Genomic DNA, 14,711 nt, shown 5'->3' on the forward strand with positions numbered 1-14,711 from the left:
GAACCATGAGTCTGTCCATGCATAGTCTTTGGGTAGTGGTTTAGTCCCTGGGAGCTCTGGTTTATTGTTATTGTTATTTTTATTGGGTTGTATGCCCCTTCAGTTCCTTCAATACTTTCTCTAATCCCTCCAATGGGGACCCCATACTCAGTTCAACGGTTTGCTGCTAACATTTGCCTCTGTATTTGACATGCTCTGGCTAAGCCTCTCAGAAAAGAGCTGTAACAAGCTACTGTCAGCATGCACTTTCTAACTTCAAAAACATGAAACATGTCACAAATTTATGTTTCATCTTTGTTCAGGGGCCGTAATGTATCATTCCAATTTTAGAATATGTGCGGCTGAGGCAAGCATATACCACACCATCTTATCCTTCAGTGTATGCTCCTGTATATGGCAGATTCTGAACAGAATCTGCACCTTGTGGGGTATATCAGTCCTTGCCATTCATCCTGAAAGTCATTTACACAGGGAATTAATCAGGGTCACTATTGCATTCATATTAACTGATCTTTGCCCTCAACTGTCAAGTCCCCACATTCTGGGTCTAGTCTCATTGCCTCTCTCGGTTATGTGCTTTCGTTCTTGCCAGCAGATGCTTAAAGATTCCTGAAACCACCTTTCAGTTCATAAATCTGTAACTTCTCTATTCTTGGTGAAAACAGGGGTGTGTTATGGGGATCCCAGTGTTGGAGTAGACAGAGATATAGTACTGTATGATTCCACTATGGTGAAGTTTTTCCAAAAGAATTATATTGCTTTCAAAGTTGTATATACTCACACCCTCTACCAAGGCAATCCAAAACTTTCTGGAAGGATAAGGAAACTCTCACAAGACATAGTAAATAATCAAACCTGAAAGTAAAATTATGATGTGATCTAGAATCTGTGATGTAGATAGGCTGGAACATTTCAAGCTGCAGTGGTCACCATGTGGTCCATGCTCATTGTTAAATAGTTGTACTTGAACATTAAGTAAGCCAACGTTGCAAAATAGGATTAAGGCCAAAGAAACTATAGGAACAAAGAGAGCCTAAACGAACTGAGAAATGGTACCAAAGATCTTTCCAAACCAGATGACCTGTACTAATTCTTGAGTTATCCCCTGTCAGGTTTGAACTTTTGTCTTATTTTACAGAGATTTCCCCCCTATTTCTTTTGAATTATTGATGCAGAAAGAACAAGTTTCCTTAATCAGGGCATATACAGATCTGACTTCGGCAGAAAGTGTGTCTAGGGTTTTCTTGTTTTGGAGGACCATTTCTGTCTGGAGCTGAGGCATTGTTTGTACATCTGTAGTAGAGACTGTGGTTTTCTAGGTTATGTGATGGGAAATGTAATTTTTAATATTAACTTTTGCACCTATTATCATCTGTGACCAAAATAATTCTCAGAGATTATTCCAAATCTGCAAACTTCTGACCAGTTTCTGTCTAGAGCTACAGACATTTTATTTTTCTTATATTTTCTGCTAGGGACTAAACATAGAAATTCCTTCTCTAGAGAAGCTGAGATGGAGAAAAGCATTAGGGGATGGGAAACCTTCTAAATCTCTTAAGTATAGCACCCTCTCAAGTTTTAGGTCTACATATAGGTCTTAGCCACAAAGAAAGTAGTTGCCTTTCTCATTAAGTTTTATTCCGCTGCTTGGTTTCTGAATCTAAATAAACTATAATCTGTTGTAATTTAATAGGAACAAAAATGTCCTACGATATGAGGAATAGAATCATTCCTCCCTAGTGTTTGCAGAAATGATTAGAATAAAGGAGGGACATTTCAAAATATGCCCATGATCAGCTTCCAGATCTATCCAGGCACTTTCATTGGTTTTAACTTTCTCCTCCTACCATTCTTTTCACCTCAGGCAAATTCTGTTATTTCCTTTTTGAAACTTGGGACAAGAATTCATACTGTATCCTTTTGTAACCTGGACTTTCTTATATAGGCAAGATTTATCAGTCACTCACAGATCTCTGTCTATCTCTGCTTTATGAGAGCTGAAATTACATTGCAGGCTACAATGCTTAGAAAGGATCAATATTTTTAATTAATTTCTTTCATAACAACATTTTGTTATTTCAAAAGATATTATTAAATGCATATGGGTATTTTACCTATAAGCATGCTTTGCATAACATATGCATACATACTGGATTTAGAGTCCAAAAGAGAGCATTTTATTCCCTGTAACTAGAATTACAGATGATTATCAGCCACCACATGGATGCTGGGACTTGAGTGATGGTCTTTAAAAGAAAATCTGAATAATTTCTGCAGCCCTGTTAATTTATATTTTTTCTTTTAAGCTTGATAATGGATTTGATGAATTTTAGGCCTTTTAATCTCCTATTACCTTGTCTGCTCCTCAAAGCCCTATCTAGCTAAACCTTCTTTCCAAGGAATACCCATAACTTCAGCATGTTTGAGATATGAAATGCTGCTATCACATCAGGGATATAGGATAGAATGGAGGGTTTGCTTATTTTCTGATTCTTCCACAGAAATCTAAAGGAAGCACCACAATGAATTCATGGCAGATTCATCTGTGTGCTCTCTCTTGAGATGACAGCATGGTAAAGGGTGTCACATCTGTCTTTCTGACAAAGTCTAACCAGCACCTCTGCAGAAGCTATCTTGCTACAACTCTACCTCATGCCTTCCCTCTCAGATGCAAGTTTTCTCACTAAAGGCTGAGGTTGTTTGGGCAAGCTGAGGCTAAATGCTATACATTTTCATTTTCATTATATGGTAACTATTAAAGGAAGAAGTTTTTGTTAACATATAAGGAAGCAATTGCAGGTATATGAAGAACTCTGCTGCGATCCACTAGTCTGGTTGATGGGAATTTCTTAAACCTGGCTTCAGAGGCTGATGGATTTCAACACATGCAGGTGACAGTGCAAAGTGATAAAGAAATGATATCTAGGATGGACTAGACATATCATTTGTTGTATCTGGAAAATAGTAAATGTTGGGCCTTGTTTCCAAAAAATTAAATATATAGAAATATTTTAAATGTAAGAATTTCAAGGTGTTTACATCATTTTAATGCTATGAACCTATGTACCTGTTCCTGAGTCTTCCATGGTCTTTGTGTGTTGTATACATGCCTAACTAGTAAGTTACATACAGATCATGCCTCGAAACATAAGAATAAGAAATGGAAGACTTCGCCATTAACCCTGAAGCAACCTAGATGAAGGTATTGATCATCTAGGTTTAATCAACAGAGATTTTCACCATTTCTTCCAGAGTGTCTATGTGTAAAGTTCTGTATGTATATAAGTAGGAGAAACTCTCATGTGCACATCACAGACCTTAAGCAATTACACATGGAAGAGTAAATATCTCTATCACTTCTCAATCAACCAGCTTCCTTGGGAAGCAAACCTTGCAGTTTTTGAATGTTTTTTTTCTCATTAATATGTGTATTGATTCATTTTCCATCCTGATCACATTTGCTCCTCTCAATGCCTTCTCCTACCTCCTTTGTTCTCCTCAGCACTGAGAAGAGTGTACATCTGCATTGGGTACTAACCCACACTTTCACCTCAAGACACATCAAGACTAAGCACATTTGCTCTCACTGAGGCACAAAAACCAGCTCAAACGGGGAATAGGATACTCAGACAAGCAACAGAATCAGGAGCTCCTGCTCCAGTTATTGGGGAACCTGCAAGAGGACCAATCAGTTTATCTTCTATATACGTGATACCTCATATATGCCAGTTCTCACCTTCTCTCCAACACATATTCCTTCCACCATCCACCTGTGATGACTATTTTGTATCACTTTCTGAGTGAGATTCAAGCATCCTACCATCAGTCCTGCTTGTTATTTATCTTTGGGCATATGGATTATAGTGTGAATATTCTGTAGTTTATGACTTATTTATACTTATGAGTACATAAAATTCATGTACCTTTGATTTGGGTTATTCTAATCAAGATGGGCTTTTTTTACTTCCATCCATTTGCCTGCAAATGTCATGATGACCTAATTTTTAATAGCTGAGTAGTCCATTGTGTAAATGAACATTTTTGCTATCTATTCTTCTGCTGAGAGACATTTTTGTCTATTATGATTAAAGCTATGTCCGTGTCAGACTTCTTTATAATAACAGAAGCTAAAAAGTACCCAGATGCCCTTCAACAGAGGAATAGATTCAGAAAATGTTGTATATCTACACAATGAGTACTACTCAACAATCAAAAACAATGACTTCATGAAATTCATAGGCAAATGGAATGAAGTTAGAAAACATCATCCTGAGTCAAGTACCCTAATCACGGAAAAACACACATTGTATGTACACATTGATAAGTGGATATTAGCCCAAAATCTTGAATTATCCAAGTTGTAATCCACAGGCCAAAGCTCCTGATGAAGGAAAACCAATGTGGACACATCTACTCCTTCTGAAAAGGGGGAACAAAAATATCCATAGTAGGAAATATGGAGGCAAAGGATAGAGCAGAGACTTTAGAAAAGGGCATTCAGAGCCTGCCCAACAAGTGGCCCATATGTATGCAGCCACCAAAACTAGATATATTTGATGAAGCTAAGAAGTGCATGCTGACAGGAACTGGATATAGATTTCTCCTGAAAGACACAACCAGAGCATATCAAATACAGAGATGAACACTAGCAGCAAACCCCACTGGAGAAATTAGAGAAATGATTGAAAGAGCTGAAGGGACTTGCAAACTCATAAGAAAAACAATGCCAACCAACCAGAACTTCCAGGAACAAAACCACTAGGGAAAGACTATACATGTACTGACCAACGGCTCACAACTGCATATATAACAGAGAATAGCCTTGTTGGAGCATCAGTGGAAGGGGAAGACCTTGGTCCTGCCAAGGTTGGACCTCTAGTGCAGGGGAATGTTGGGTGGAGTTGTAAGGGGTAGTTAATGGGTGGGAACACCCTTTTTGGGAAGGGTGAAGGTATAGGGGACTTATGGACAAGAAACCGGGAAAAGGAATAACATTTGAAATGTAAGTAGAGAAATATATCCAATAATAATTAATTAATTAATTAATGAAAAACCTACTGTACAATTGACTGTAATCTAGGTCACTACATCTACTCATGTCGAAAAGTGCCAAATAGTATTCATTGCTAGTCAAGGAAAAGGACATACTATTTGCAACTTTTCATTCGACATATTTCATTACTTACATTTCAAAGGTTATTCCACTTCCCAGTTTCCTGTCCATAAACCACCATACCCTTCCCTGCCCCTCCCCCAGACGGGTATTCCCCCTATACAACCCCCCCTTATAGCCACCTCCATACTCCTCTGCACTGGGGATCCAACCTTGGAAGGAACAAGTGCTTCCCTTTCCCCTGCTGACCCAACAAGTCTATTCTCTGCTACATATGAGGTTGGAGCCCTGGATCAGTTCATGTATACATTTTCCCTAGTGATTTAATTCCTGGAAGCTCTGGTTTGTTGGCATTGTTGTTTTTATGGGGTTGCAAGCTCCTTCAACCCTTTCAATACTTCCTCTAATTCCCCCTCATTGGGGTCCTATTCTCAGTTCAGTGGTTTGCTACTAGCTTTGACCTCTGCCCTGGACATGCTCTGGATGTGTCTCTCAGGAGAGATCTATAATCTGGTCCCTCTCAGCATGCATTTTCTAGATTCATCAATCTTATTTAGTTTTGATGGCTGTATATATAATGGCCACCTGAAGGTCAGGCTCTGAAGAGCCATTCCTTGAGTCGATGCATTAAACTATGCTTCCATATACCCTTCTATGGATTTTCTCCCCTTTAAGAAGGAGTGGGAGCATCCGCATTTTGGTCATCCCACTTCTACAGCTTTCTGTGCCTGTGGATTGCATCTTGGGTAATTCAAGATTTATGGCTAATATCCACTTATCAATGAGTGCATACCAAGTGTATTTTTCTTTGATTCAGTACCCTCACTTAGGATATTTTGTAGTTCCAACCATTTGCCTATGAATTTCATGAAGTCATTGTTTTTGATAGCCGAGTAGTACTCCATTGTGTAGATGCACCACATTTTTTGTATCAATTCCTCTCTTGAAGGGCATCTGGGTTGTTTCTAGCTTCTGGCTATTATAAATAAGACTGCTATGAACATAGTGGGGAGCATGTTTCTTTGCTGTATGTTGGAGCATCTTTCGGGTATATGCCCAAGAGAGGTATAGTTGTCCCCTCAGGTAGTGGAATGTCCAATTTTACCAGTTTGCAATCCCACCAATAATAGAAGAATGTTCCTCTTTCTCCACATCCTCACCAGCATCTGCTGTAACCTGAGTTTTTAATTTTAGCCATTCTGACGGCCATTTCCCTGATGAATAATAATGTTGAACATTTCTTCAGGTGCTTTTTGGCCATTCGAAAAGTACATAATTTATATACTGTTTTATGATGGTTAATTCTCATTTTAAACTTGACATGATTTAGAATTACTTTAGAAATACACTTATAGCACCCTCATACAGTGTAGGAGGGAATTTCCATACATATTTAATGAAGGAAGTACACTTGAAATATACCCAACTCTCAGCCATGTGATGGCTTTTTGGTATGAACAGAAAACGAATAATAAAGAAAACAAGAAATCTGAGCAATGGCATCCATTTTTGTGCTTCCTGACTATGAACAGAATATGAATATTACTACACATTCCAGCCACCATGCATATCCTGCCAGGAGGGGCAATACACCCTTTAGTAGTAAACCAAAGGAAACCTTTCCTTCCTAAAGGTGTTTTTGTCTGGTGTGTGGTAATATGGCAGGATATAAAATATAGAAAGGTACCCAATACAAGTTTTTACCTAATGTGAATCACATTGAACAACAAGGAGTCAAAAGTTCAAATTGTACCCCTTTACTTGGGGGACTATCTGGTTCTCAGAAATATTTACAGAATTTTTTCTTGTAATCATACCAAGTTTATAGTAATCAAAATGTCCTTAATATAGGAACTGTATAAATTGTGTAGAAATCACAAAATAAAATAATGTTCAAAAATATGAAGAATGCACATGCATGTAGTACGATATGACAATCTCAAGTTGACCTATGAGAATATTGTAAAAACACAGCAGTGACACTTATTGGGCTTGGAATGCAGCTCAGGGAGCAAAGTGTTTGCCTACATGTAGTTTGATTCCCCAAAAAACACACAAAAACCAGTAAATCAAACCCTGTCTCTTGGGGTTAGAATTCAAGTCAATAGTAGAAAGCTTCTCTAAATCATATTTGATTGAGGTCATGTGTTAAAGTGCAATGTCAGCAGGAAGAAAGGAGACAGTATAAGAGGTATAGATTTACTGTAAGAATTGAAAAATACATCTAAGTGCTTTGGTAAGATTCTTGTGAAACTTCAGACAGAAATCTTTTACTGTAGGAGCAGATATGGAAGCTTCCAAATTGGAACATCATTTGCCCCTTCACACAAACTCTCTCTCCCTCACTCTCCCTCTCCCTCTCCCTCTCCCTCTCCCTCTCCCTCTCCCTCTCCCTCTCTCTCTCTCTCTCTCTCTCTCTCTCTCTCTCTCTCTCTCTCTCTCTCTCTCAGATGGTGTATCATATATTTCAGGCTGGCATTGAACTCTTTGTAGCTGAGACTGAAGAATTCCTCTTTCAGCAGCCTTCCTCTCCCAAGTGCTAGACTTACCATTGTAAACGTGTAACACCTCAACAACATCTGCTTCACTATGTTGGTGTCACTTCTAGTAAACTGTATAAAAAAACCCGGGTGGGATATTTAAAAAGCAACAACAAAAATAAAAAAATAGAACTGTATAACATGGAAACAAGGAAATTAAAAAGTTTGGGAAAGCATGACAATGAGGGCATGATTTTTTGACACCAAAGGCACATTACAGTCCGTGTGTGTGTCTGTGTCTGTATCTGTCTCTGTGTGTGTGTGTGTGTGTGTGTGTGTGTGTGTGTGTGTGTGTGTGTGTGTAACACACTGCAATGGACATTTTGGGAAGACCAGATGCAAATCTGTAGTAATCTGTCCTCATCTTCTATAATTTGGGTGCCAGGAATATAGGTCCTGTCATTAGGCTTGACAGAAAAAAACCAGGAATACTAGGCAACCCAACAACTACCTAATTATCTGATTTTAACATTTGAAAGCAGAGACGACTCAGGATATAAGGGACTGAGTGCCAAGCCAGACAACCAACTTCAAATTTCAGACCCAATGTGGTACAAAGAGATCATGGAGCTCATAAGTTGTTTAGAACATACATCTGTCATTGAATGTGAATAATATGAACACATACACAGAGGCTGACACCCATCCATATATTAATAAATGTGAAAATGTTTAAATTGAATTTTTAAATGGCTGAGAAGCACTTAAAGTAATGTTTAACATCATACATGTCATCAGGGAACCGCAAATCAAAGCAACCCTGAAATCCCATTTTATGCCAATTAAAATGGGAAAGACCAAAATCTCAGGTGACAGCATATGCTGGTGAGAATATGAAGAAAGAGGAGTACTCCTCCCCTGCTGGTGGAATTGTGAGTTGGTACAACAACTGAAAATTAAGCTGGCCTTTCCTGAGAAAATTGTAAATAGTTCTATCTCAAAACCCAGCTATACCACTCCTGGGCATATACTGAAACAATGCTCCACCCTACCACAAAAAAATGTGTTTCACTATGTCAACACAGCCTTATTCATAATAGCCACTAACTGGAAATAGCCCAGTTGTACCCCAACCAAAGAATGGATACAGAAAATGTGGTTGGTTCATTTACAATATGGATTACCATTCAGCTATTAAAAATGAGAATATCATGAATTTTCAGGCAAAGCGATGGATCTAGAAAATATCATCCTGAATGAGCTATTCAAAAGGACATGCATGGTATGTACACACTGATAAGTAGATATTAGCCAAAAAGTGCAGGAGACCTATCATACAACCCAGAGATTGAAAGAAGATTTTCAAGAAGAAAGGCCCAAGTGAGGGTGCTTCAATGCCACTTGGAAAGGGGAACACAATACTCATGGGAGGCAGATGGAGAAAAATACCTGAGTGGAAAGCGGGGCACAGGATCATGTATTAAAGAGAGCGCAGAGAAGCCCAGAGGGTCAGGAGAATGAATGGAAATATATAGCTGCCATGGGTAGGGATGGTGAGTGGGAAGAACCTCTAGAATGTTCCAGAGACTTGGGATGTAAAAGGCATCCAGGAATCAATGTGGGTTACCTTAGCCAAAATACCCAACATAGGAAGATGGAGAGTCCATAATGAAGAGTCCACCTCCTGTAATTAAAAGGGGCCCCCAGTAGAGGGATGGGAACACCAACCCACTTTCAAATTTTGGGGCCCAGAATTGTTCCTATCAATGGGAAATGCAGGGACAGAAATGGACCCAAGAGTGAAGGAATGGCTTGTCTATGACTGGTCCAACATGCGATTTTGGAGCCTAGCATGGCTGTCCGTTGATAGGTTGTACATCTGCCTGACTAAGACATATGGAGAAACTTATAGCCAACCAATGGTCTGAGGTCAGCAACCCCTATGGAAGAACTAGGAAAAAGATTTAAGGGGCCATACGGAATGGCAACCCCAATAGGAAGTGAAACAGTGTCAACTAACCTGGATCCCGGATACTGCTACAGACTATACCCCCACCAAAGACCATACATGGGCTATTCTGAGGCTCCTGGGAAATATGTAGCAGAAGACTTACCCTCTTGCCTGGCCTTAGTGTAAGAGAATGTACCTAATCATGTAGAGACTTGATGTCCCAGAGTAAGGGTTGCCATGAATTGGGGAACATTTTCTCTGAAGTACAGAAGAGGGTGGATAAGGTGAAGAACCCTGAAGGGGGTACAAGGAGGAATGGCAACAGTTTGGATGTAAATAAATAAATTAAGTTCAAAAAATAATTTAAACAGCATATAGTTCAAATTAAAATATGTAAGGCTTTCAATTTATTACAGATCACCCAAGAACATATGATATACATGTAGTCAGAAAACACGATGTAGAAATCATAGTGAGTTGTCCAGACATGGTCAGTAGATTATTCTTTCTGGCATGCTCCAGTGTCAAGACTCAATAAAGAGCACTGAAAAAAGAGCGTTAAAATGATGTCACTGTTTGTAAATATATGACTTTAAAATTTATAATAAATAAAAAATTATTATGACCTCAAAAATTTAGAAGGCATCAAATGTATACTGTATACGAAATAGAGTAAGCAAGCTAAGTTGCTATAAAATTATAAAAACTGATACTGTCTTTTACTCTGCACTAGATCCTACACCACAGTGCCCCAAGATATTTGGTAGATATCCTCATCTCAGTCAGCAAAGCCTCTAACCTGATTTGCTCTATCACATATGACAGTGCTGATGACTTCTCTCTGAGACTCATAACAATCTCTCTACTCATTTAGTTCCCAAGGCAGGTTGCCACCATGCCCAAAATATATATCCCAATTCCATGGCAGCCTAGTGTCACCAGCCACCACATACACTCTTGAAGTTAAATCACCACATGAAAGAACACACAACACCATAACCTCTAATGAAATTGATAAGATTGAAAACATTGCCCACCTAGACATAAAAAGCCCTGTATACATCCATCCCTTAAGTATATTCCTAACACCCTGTAAATATGCAGAGAGGAACCTCAACATCAGCCTCCATGTTCTCTCTGCTGCTTCTTCTCATGCCTCACACCAGTCTCCTCCTCTCTATGAAACTTTTCTGCCATTCATCTTTCCTTCTAGTCCAATGATATACTTTGTTCTATCTTGTATGTGCCTTCACCTGTATAACATATTACAAAGCAATGTCTTGGCAGAATGGAATGGGATTCCTAGAAATTGTTTACAGTATTGTCTGCACTGTTTAGGTTGTCCAAAAATGTAAACATACAGGTACAAATATAAAAGTAAAAAATTCGAAATAGAACTTCAAAATCTATGGAATTAGTAGGAGTAAAGCTAAAAATTAGAAATTTCTTGAAGAATAAAGAAGCACATGTCCATGTGACCACACTGGGGAAATGAACACTGGAAAAGAAGCACTCTCAGCCTGTGGTATCTGACTCTAGTCAGTACATGAAACTGAGAATGTCTGATCTATCACATTAAAATCTGTCTGTGTCTGTGAGATCGTTTCCAGAGATGCGGTAGGTATCTCTGACCTAATAATGCATTTGAAAATTGAATAGATTATTGATAGATATATATCTTGCTTCATGGAAATAAGCCACTTAGGGTCAACCCATAGTGGTTGAAACTTGTCCTGTTCCCTTCCTATTTTACCCTGCTTCCGGAAAGCCAAGAGTTGAACATCTCTGTTCCAATATAGCCTAACATAATAAGGTAAAACTATCTCAAATAATGACCTTAATAAATTCTTTCTCTCAAACAGCAGTTTGTTAAAGTCACAGGAATCAAACACTTCCTAATATATCCTCCTCAGTGTATGGATTAGATTGAAGAAAGGGAAGTTATAGTTATCTGGCCACCCTGTCAGATACAGAATCTTCATAGAAGACTGGTCTCAGGACTGGACTCTCTCTTTCAATACTTTTCAAAAATCAGTGCTCAGTGCCCAGTGCTGCATTCAACAGACAGAAAGTGTTTGTTAAATCAGTGCAGAGAGTGTAGAAGAAGCAACTTGTGCCATTTATCTATTTTGTTGGAGGGACAGAGGGGAAAATGGAAGGAAACCATGATGTGAGAATGAGGGAGTGCCAGGGCTGGTGGGAAGCAGAGAACATCACTCCAGTCTGTTGAACTTTTGAAACATCAGCAATTCATGCTGACCAGGGCTATGAGGTTACAGGAGCACAGGGAAGGAGTAGGGACTCACCTAAAATCCTTCCATACAATTAAGTATCAGCGATATACCATATTGCAGAAATGGGAGGCTGAGCAACAGTTTGTTGATACTATAAGACTTCCTTGCTCAACAGTCGTAGCGTTGCACTCAGCACAGCTCTGGTTTCCATATACAAATTTTCCATCTGTAGAAGAAAGTCAAGAGGCAGAATGTGAATATCAGTGGAAAGAGTTGATGAATCATTGAAGAGTCAGATGGAAAGTACAATAGAAATACAACCATAACTGAAGTGGGCTCACTGGGACACGATGCCTCAACCATTAATCTAACCCACTGGTGGGACTTCATTTCCAAGAGTGCTGAATGGAATTTTAAAATCCAATTCCTATCATACTAGACTATATTCACCCTGAATTTGCCTAAGGATCACCTAGACATCTTTCATAACATTTTTTTCATCATTTCTTTCTTGGTCTGACTCTCAGTCAGTGGGAGCCATTAAGAGAAGGAAAAGAACTTTTCCCTCATACTTTTACCGGCAAAGACATCTACCTTCAGTTTCTGCATTTGCCATCAGCATCGTGGAGATGGGTTCAATGCTCTAGGGCAAGCAAGATTACGATCAGAGCTCCCAGAGCTTACATACCTCGAGTGGTTGCTACAACCCAGGAACAAACCTCATCAGAATCAGCGTGACACATATATATATATCATGCCGACAAATTCCTCTAGAATCGATTCTTGCACATTGGATGCACTGCAAAGCTGAAAAGCCAATGTAAGGGTCTCATTCAGGCTCCAAACTCAAGCACCAATTGGAGCTGAGTTTGTGGCTCTGGTGAATAAATAAGCAATAGCCAGTAAAAGAGCTGGCTGTATGCTGAGATAACACATTCATGAAGGTTCATGACCACAGGAATCTACAAAAAAAAAGTTGGAAAATCGATGCAACCTCATACCATGAGAATAGACCAAGTTATCAGAATGAAAAATAGGAGTTCTGATGTGGGGTCCCTAAAGTACCACACAGCATTATGATTCTAGGGCATCTAAGAGAGAGAGATGGCAGAAAGGGACAAGAGTCTGACATTATCAGACAGTATTGTATTCAATGCATAAACAACAAAGGAAAGCATCTCTGATACAGGAAATCTTCACAGGAATCCATTTTTAAAGTTAGTATTCTATCATACTGGATTGGATGAATCAATATTTTTACTGTTTACATCCTGGTAATGAATTTCCTTTCCCACTTACAATCCAAATATAAGCCAATGTGCATGTAAACTTGAGGAACTGAACATGCTTAAGCACTACAGAGAACAGACATGAAGAGAGGTGGAAAGGAGAAAGAGAGAGAGATGGTGACATGGAGCAGGAGAAAGTATGAAGAGAAGGAAAGGAAAGTATCTTTGAGTGCGAAGAGATGAAGCAAGGGGAAGAAGTGGATATAGATATCAGAATGAAGCAGGGTCAGTTCTAACGATATCCTATTTCATGCTAATCACATCCCCTAAACTGTAGAATCAGTGTGTCTGCCTAACAGTGGCAAGTACCATCTGCCAGTACCTTACCTTGCAGGGAGCTCATGAGCAAAGACAGGACCAGTGGGAGCAGCAAGATATGCTTTCCCATTGCAGTGAGATTGATCTTCAAACCAGAAATCAGCAGAGAAGAAGAAAGAGTACACAGGACCCATATCAGGAAGGCAGGTTAATATTGTAACCTAGGTTAGGATGAGCAGCCAATGGGATACCAGGACATGGACTGAGCATACAGCCAGAGGGGAGCACAGATTTTTATTAACTTTGTGATGCTAAAATTATCATCTGTAAAACTTCCATTTAGGGAAAACTTAAATTCAAGGAAAACTGCGTCAGAGTTAATAATATTCCCCTTCGTGCTTCCAGGTCTTTTCAGGAACCTGCAGTGCAACCAACTGGCCAGAAGGAAAATTGACTTCAGGTGCTTTTTTTGTGCCTGATACTCCCAGTATCCAAGCAACTCTGCTCTCCCCATTTAGAATACTAAACTGAAATATGGTATACTCTTTTTAATAGCAACAACCAAAACAACAACCCAAAACCCAAAAATTGATAATCAGTATCTCTTTCTGTGTTTAATCAATGCATCTAGGTAATCAAAGTTTTAGCTCTTGCTGCACTTTCCACAAAAACTTTCAAATAGGTATTCATGGCTCTGAGATTCACTCGTGTGATCTGATGGCCAATACATTTGAAGCCTGATGTGCACGCTACTCTGAATTTCCACGCAGAAGAAAACTACTTGTTTCAACCTGATACATCAAACTTTTCAAATTCTGTGTTCATGGAAATGGGATATATGCCTACATATAATTTTCATAGTTCAATAAAACAGTTGTAAAATAGCAGATTTATGTTTGTCTTCCAGAGACATTCTTCTATGAAAGGTTATAAAAAAAGGAAAATTAAAGATATTTGGGGAAAGTGTGGGAAAGAAAACAGCCCTTCATTGAGGGTCTGGTTTTCCTTTTCTGTTGAAGAGTCAGCAAGCTTCAGGAAGCATGGGTAAACTCTTACAAGATAATAGATTTTCTTAGAATGTATCTGATGCCCTAGTTAGACTTTGTTGCAACCTTGACATACCCTAGAAAAGGGAATGTCAATTGAAAAATTGCCTGAATCATATTGATCTATGATTGTGACTGAGTTGTTGTTGTTGTCCAGTTGATGTAGGAGAGCACAGTATTACACAAATAGTATCAACTTTAGGCAGGAATAATCTATCTGAGAGAAATGAGTGAGTCAACCGAGAAGCAATGTGCCTCCATAATTTCTGTTTCAGTTCTTCAGCCCTTGCTCTTAAGTCCTTCAAGGACTACCATGGCCTGTAAATGTAACCAAAAATAA

General features: G+C 39.0%; 2 pseudogenes; both read right to left on the reverse strand.

Moving 5' to 3' along the window:
* Positions 1 to 257: 257 nt before the first annotated feature.
* Positions 258 to 350, reverse strand: LOC120094422 (U6 spliceosomal RNA; annotated as a pseudogene).
* Positions 351 to 9,922: 9,572 nt separating this feature from the next.
* On the reverse strand, positions 9,923 to 13,599 carry Rupl-ps1 (urinary protein like, pseudogene 1; annotated as a pseudogene).
* Positions 13,600 to 14,711: the final 1,112 nt, after the last annotated feature.

This window comes from Rattus norvegicus, chromosome 8 (genome assembly GCF_036323735.1).
Source record: "Rattus norvegicus strain BN/NHsdMcwi chromosome 8, GRCr8, whole genome shotgun sequence".
In the NCBI taxonomy this organism is placed as follows: domain Eukaryota; kingdom Metazoa; phylum Chordata; class Mammalia; order Rodentia; family Muridae; genus Rattus; species Rattus norvegicus.